Source organism: Pterocles gutturalis, unplaced genomic scaffold (genome assembly GCF_000699245.1).
Source record: "Pterocles gutturalis isolate BGI_N339 unplaced genomic scaffold, ASM69924v1 scaffold462, whole genome shotgun sequence".
In the NCBI taxonomy this organism is placed as follows: domain Eukaryota; kingdom Metazoa; phylum Chordata; class Aves; order Pterocliformes; family Pteroclidae; genus Pterocles; species Pterocles gutturalis.
The window spans coordinates 9,585-16,930 of NW_010109815.1; positions in this window are offsets into that span (position 1 = coordinate 9,585).

The following is a 7,346-nucleotide window of genomic DNA, read 5'->3' on the forward strand; positions in this document are numbered from 1 at the left end:
AGGCTGGATGAGGCTTTGAGCAACCTGGTCTAGTGGGAGGTGTCCCTGCCAATGGCCGAGGGCTGCAGCTAGATGATCTTTAACGTCCTTTCCAACCAAAATCATTCTATGATTCTATCACACTGTGGCCCACTGCTGCCCATCTTGGTGTTCAACCATCCTCCAAGGACCTTCCTATCAAATAGTTTCTTGGCTGCCTTTGACCCTCTCTGTGCTTTGAGGTCTCAAAATCCTGTGGCAGTGAATTCCTGAGCAGAGGTTGGTGCTGTTCCATTAAATTACCTTGTTTGGAAAGGGGATATGCTCCAAAACACAAGAATACGACTGGAACCACTGAAGAGGGCCAGCTGGCTCGGTTTTGGAGGGACTTTGTGCTGCCCTTGCTCCCTGTGGGGATCGGTGGCAGCACAGCATGGCCCTGCAGGACAGCAGCCTTTGGAGGTGGCCACAGCACCCGGGGTGATGGGGACATGGGCCCAGCGGACAGAAAGGCTTAATCAGAGAACTCATGGGATTTTTTATCACAAGTCTTGTGATCCTTACTATGTAACAATCCTGTCTGTTGAAGTTAATGATCTCCAGGAAGTTGCAAACTTTCATGTGAGGAAGAACAAGCAAGTGTTCAGTCCTCGCTATTGCAAAAAGGGATTTGACAGGATGTATCCTGTGAACTCTTTGGACTATTCCCTGCTTGTCACTGGTGTCCCAGCCAGATGCTCCATGCTGCAGAGGCTTGCTTGACTGGCTGCCTCATTACAGCAGGCAGAGCTTTGTTCTTTTATCTGGGCGCTGGCAAAACAATAAATTAAAAAATAAGGCAAAGTCAGCAAATATTTTTCTTTCCCCACGCGTGAGGTTAGAGGAACTACTCCCCCTCCTCCAGAATGATTTCATTACTTGCTAACATTTTTCTCAATCTCCTCTTCTTCTTTTTCTCCGGGCTCTTGGGAAAAGCAGGATTTGTGGTTCGGCTGGAGGGGGAACGCCTGTTCGTGCCGTGCTGTGGCCCAGGCGCTTCATGTGCATGTGCCAACTGCAGTGAAAGCCCTGAAAAAATCTCTCTCCAGCATGGGTCAAGGGTGGTTTTGCAGGGAGAGTGCTTTTGACATGTCAGGGTGGGACCTGGACTCCAGCCATGAGGGATGCTCTTGCCCGCAGGCTCGTCAGGCAAGCTGTGCCCACTGGAAACAGCACCGCCTTTAATAGCCATGGCCAGGAGGTGGTCCGTCCTGGGATGTCTGTCTGTGCTGGAGGGAAGATGCTGGAGTCATATCTGGCTTCAGTCCCCGGCGCTGGGCATGGCTTGGGGTAGCTAGCAGGGCTGTGGCTGCCGGATGCAGGCAAGGCTGCTCCCGCAGGGCGCCAGGGCCGAGCCGGTGACCCGGGGCTGGCCCGTGATGCACATCCTGCGCACGCATGTGGGCATGAGTCAGAGCCTGGGAGGAAGAGGCCTCACCCAGCGGCAGGCAGCGCGGCACGGGGAGCTCGGGCTGTGCGCTGATGGAGGAGATTGCTTATTGCTGCTGACAGCCTCCCACAGCAAAATCCCTGCATCTGTGGCACGGAGAGAGGGGTTTGGACGTAACCAGGTCTCCCACCACGTTGTCAGAGGTTCAGTGCAAAGGCTATGGGATAGGTTTGTAGAGGTGGCTCAGAGCCTGTCTTTTGGCATCTGCGTGCCTTAGAGCTGAAGGAGTTGCTGGGGGCTTCCAGTGCACACATCCCGAGCTGCTGCCCATCACCTGCAGTGAGAAGTCATAGCAAGGCTGAGCAGACCCACATCCATCCCCCTCTACTCTGCCCTCCTGAGACCCCACCTGGAGTCCTGCATCCAGCTCTGGGGCCCACAGCATAAGGAAGACATGGATCTGTTGGAGCGAGTCCAGAGCAGGGCCACGAAGATGGTCAGAAGGCTGGAGCACTTCCTGTACGAGGCCAAGCTCAGAGAGTTGGGGCTGTTTATCCTGGAGAAGATAAACACCTCCAGGGAGACCTTATAGCAGCCTTCCAGTGCTTAAAGGGGGTTACAGGAGAGATGGGGAGGCACTCTTGATCAGGGAATGTACTGATAGGATGAGGGGGTCATGGTTTGGAGCTGCAAGAGGGTAGATTTAGACTGGACATTAGGAATAAATTTTTCCCTGTGAGGGTGGTGAGGCACTGGAACAGGTTGCCCAGAGAAGCTGTGGATGCCCCATCCCTGGAGTTGTTCAAGGCCAGGCTGGATGAGGCTTTGAGCAACCTTGGCTAGTGGGAGGTGTCCCTGCCCATGGCAGGGGGGTTGGAACTCGATGATCTTTAAGATCCCTTCCAACCCAAACCATTCTATGATTCTATGATTCTATGATACTATGCTGGGCAGAAGCCTCTGGAAGAGCAGTGCAGTCTTTACCTCTCCCCACCAGCTTGACCTCAGTCTTGCTATCTTCAGCACCCATCAGCTGCTCTTTACCCAGGTGCTAATCTCGCTCAGGCACTGGGACAGCTGAGCGATGGTCCAGCCGGCCCCCTCCACTGCCTTGCCAGGGAACAGGTGTCCAAACCTTTTGACCCCTGCAAATGATTGCACTTAATTATTTATGGAAATTTTCCACTACAATCTTAAGAGTGATTCTTCCAAAAATCAGGTTCATATTTTCTAGGAAGCTGTCGCGTGTCTCAAGCAAATGTCAGGATGAATCATTCTGGAAAGCACTCCAGCTGCAGTGGACTCCCAGCACCAGGTGAGTGGAAGTGTGTCCATGGTTTGGCTCTTCAACACAAAGCCCTGAGCATCCCCAGCACTTCTCAGAGAGGATGGGATAGCTTGCTTGAAGTAGCAAATTCCGGGTGTGACTGTAGGCAGTTCAAAAGCCAGTGGTAGATGGATCGCAGTCTCACAGCTGTGGCTTTAAAAGGCTTATTGATTCATTTGGAAACAACTAGCAGGAGTGACTTTGTAGCAGGCAGTATTATTTAGTCTCACCACATGCCAAAGGTACACCAAGTACAGTTAGCACTGAGATTTTTCCAGTGATCATCACATGGAACACCCAACAGGATAATACACCAATGCACTGGCTAATGCACTGTCCCTAGGTGTGTTTGCAGCCGTGGAAGGATGTGTGTAGATCTCAAAAGCAAAGGGATAAATTCTTCAGATAAAGTCATAATAGGGAGGAGTTAAGTTGTGAAGAAATCAACCAAAACAAACAAAAAAATATGTGGAGAATGATACAGCCATGATCCAGGCTGCTGCAACAGTTCAGAGTAAGGAGAAATAAATTACTCTGTGTCCGTATAGAAAATGCATGCTCTGAAAACACACAAGAACATCTTCTCATCTCATATCTGCTTGCTGTGCTGAGCAGCCCAAGGGAGCCAGAGTTTTCCTTTATGGGCCAGCTGGGGATGCTCTTGGTGACAAGGACACACAGCTTGATACCAGTGGAGCCATCTCATATCCCAGTTGCTCCTCCTTTGCTAGCGGAGTGTCAAAAATTGCCGGGGAGTTACAGAGGCAAAGACAACCGGGGATGGGAACAACCAGCACGTCTGAGTTGTCTGTTGTGAGCCCTTGTGGGTCCTGGCCCATTGGTGCAAGTCAGAAAGGCTTCACTCAAACCAGATGCCTCCAAGAAAGCAGAGAGCTGCAATTAAACCCTGGCAGCCCCACCACCTCTTCTGCAGGGATGAACCAGTTTCTGTGCATGGGGTATCTGGTCCCACTGATCCCACATGCAGAAAATCTCCAGCCAGAGCATGAGGGTATATCCAGAAGTTTTGCTCTGACATGAGCTATTATGCAGCTATGTTCAGGATATACTTGGGAGTTTTGCTCTGGCGTAAATTATAATTGCCCACTGTAATCTGGAGCAAAGTCAGCCTTGGCCTGCCCAGCAGCCCACTGTGTTGCTTGCTGCGTGCTGGGTCAAACCTAGAGATCCTAACTCAGCTTTCACCCTGAGGAGCAACCCAGGGAGAAATTCTCCAGTACATGCAAAATTCCTGTGTAAATCAATGGGAACTGTAGAGTCTGGCCTGAAGTCAGGATTTCAGGATTTGACCCAATTTAACCTTGGCATAAATAGTTGCCCAACTCCTTTTTTTTGGTGAGGCTCAACAATTAACTTTCAAAACAGCTTTTTTTTTAAAAAAAAAAAAAAAAGAAAAAAAAAGTGGCTGGGGTTCAGAAGTGCTGTGCTAGCCAGCAGTGTTTTGTTAAAGTTACTTCCACTGTTATGGTATTTGTTGGCGTCAGCACTTTGTGCAAAGCGAAATGCTGCTCTGGGCTCTCCATCCAGGGCAGAGCTGTATGAACCCGGGGCAGAAGTTGTGACTCTTCTCATATTAGACTCACAGGTGCTATAGTTCCTTTTACCAAATTCAACCATGGGGATTTTTTTTTTTTAACTCACTGGAGTGAAATTCAGCCATGTGCAAGATGCAGGGACTGCTCATTGCTCTGATCCAATGAGTGTCGAAGGTTTATTGAAGAGGCTTTAGGGTGGACCAAGTCGTGGCATGGGAAGATGGGAAGAAGCAGGATATGTTTACATCCTTACAGAGAGATGAGCTCTGGGGACTCACACCCTCTCTGTCCCTTCTTGTTTCTATGCAGGGAAAGGGCTTTTTTCAGGAATCTCTTTCAAAGAGCTGATGCAGATATAAAGGTCTTTTTTTTTGCTCACCTTCCACCCACAACAAAAGGCATTGTTTCAACCTTAAAGATTTTATTGTTTTGATTACTCCACTGCATCTTGGAGTTTACTGTGCTATTACTTGTTAATGCATTTGATAGAGCACAGGGGATGCCAGCATCATTGGAACCTGCTGACATTTTGTCTCACCTCGGATGCTGACTTGTAACCCTGCACTGGGCAGTCCCACGGCTCTGGATCTGACCCAGGCAGCAGGTGCCAGGGACGAGCGTCTGGCTGCGGTGTCAGCTGCTGTGATGGGAAGGACGAGCACAGCACTGAGACGTCACTCACAGCCCCGTTGTGCCCCATAGGCAAACTCAAATGTATTTTCAAGGAAAACGGTTTTTATTTCCCTTGGGCAAATACATGAATTTTTTTTGGGTTTAGAATAAAATCATCAGGATAGCCAGTTGCAGCGTGTTAACTAGGAGTGGATTTTAATATGCATTTAAGTGCTTTGCTTAGTTTTGGTTCAAAACTCCCTTATCTTCTACTTCAGACGAGCCTGGCTAGTTCCTTAGTGCCTCAAAACAGTTTTTGAGATTCAGACTTAGGGTCTGAATTTCTTTTTGCCCCCCAAAACATCTTCAAAGTTTGGCTCCAGTTTCTTAACACTTCCAGCTATAAGACATCATTCTGGGCTCTTCAGCTGTGGCTTCACTTGCAAAGGACCATGGCAATAAGAGAAATATATCAATTTTTGGCAGCAAAACTGTTCCACGGATGTTTGAGAAGCGTGGGGACACCCTATTTCAGCTCTCTGAGATTTTTTGACACTGGAAGCATTGCGTTGTGTTGGTACATGTGATGGAACGAGTGATGCTGGGGAACCCATCAGTGCTTCGGGCGAGAATGTGGCTTTTCCCTTGCAGCGCCCATCAGGTGGGATCATGGGTTGTGCATTTACCATAGGCCTGGGCAACCTGTGGCCCAAGAAGCAATTTTCCCCTCATGGTGCTGGGCCCCAGGCTGCTGCAGGACATGGGAGGATGAGGGTGAGGCTGGGAGCTGTGGTGGAGGGGAAGGAAAAGCGTGGACGTGGAGGGGAGATCCGTAAGCAGAGCAACTAAGGGTGGGAATTTTGCAGGTGATGCCAGGGCTGCCTGGGCTGCTTGTTGTGTTTTAGAATTATGTGGGTGATGCTAGGCCACCAGCCACTTTGCTTCCACTGCCCTGTTCCTCCACAGGCAGCTGCACCTCACCCTCTGGGCTTATTCAGCTCAGGGAGGTGAGAAAAGGGGGTGGTGGGGCGCATGCTCGGATGATTCCAAGGTAGCACCCAGCCAACCGAAAGACAAGAAGCGCCCTTTGACTCACTCGCTGGGCTTGCAAGCACGAGCAGAGAATGGGAGGGTTTCAGTAATAGCAAAAATCTCAGATTTGTGTGGGAACTTTTTACTTTTAGCCTTTTACTTTCCATCCCGCCGCTCTGCCTGTGACTCAATGCTGTCGTCGCATGGCAGCGTAACACCAGGCGTGCAGTCGTCCTCCAGATATTTCAACTGTCAGGCAAACAGATTGCTCACTCCATCCCGTGCTGGGCTGAAGGGATTACAATAGAGATTAGGATCAGGGTTGCCTTCCTCATGTTCTCAGTCTCAAAACAGGTGTAAGGGGAAAACACGTGAGGGAAATTACTTGCCAGTGGAGAATCTCTCCAGGAGGAATTGTTGGATAAATACTAATTGGAGATCTGTATCAGGCAGCTGCTGAGCTGGGCTTTTCCACTCAGAGGTAATCTGGGAGCAGCGTTACAGGCTGCAGGCCCATGCAAGGCAAAAATGCCATTGCATGCATGCACGGTGGTAACTGCCTGTGCACTCACACACTGCAGCCTGAGAAACACTTGTAAAATGCTAGTGAAATAATGGAAAAAAAGAACTGAACACGCTTTGCTGGCAATGCGGACAACGTGAGATACCTGCAATTGGTGGTGGGTTAAAGACTGGAGTGAAAAGCGTGACTGAAGCACAAGGACTCATACATACACACAGCCTTTTGTTCAGGTAATCCTGCATATGTTGAGGTTGTTTGAGAATTGCAAATGTAAAGAAAGAACCACAAGTCCAAAGTCAATACTTATTGCTGAGAGCCTGGCATCTTTGATATGGAGTATTAACTCTAGCCTGCATGTGTGGTGTATCAATTTGGATTCTTTCCTGTAAATACATCTGTGCTGGAAAGCTCGGGTTGGATTCAGCATGTATTTCTCGCCTACATTTTTCAGCTGGATAGACTTGAGCAAACTGAGATCATGTGACTTGCCAAAACCACCCAGTGAGTCAAGGGCTCAGCCCAGATTAGATCTCAGGAGCTTTCTAGCTTTGATCTAGCCACAAGACCACATGGCCTCTTTCTATAGTCTTTGATGAAAGGCTACATAAACACACATAAGGGAGTGTTTTTGGAGGTTCTGAAAAAAGTTTTGCCCTTGCGGCAAGCAAAATTCGGATCGTATATAAATGGGTGCCATGCACGTATCTGTTGGAATATAAGAAAGTAACAGGGAGAAAAGTATATGTCCCAACACCTGAAAGAAAAACTCTATGCAAACAACAACAGGATGCTCTGGATAACAGTGCTGAGGATGCTGTACCTGCCATATGGGTCTTTCCACAAGAGCTGGTTACCTTATAAAGAGATGTCGTTGCGTCATCCTTCAGA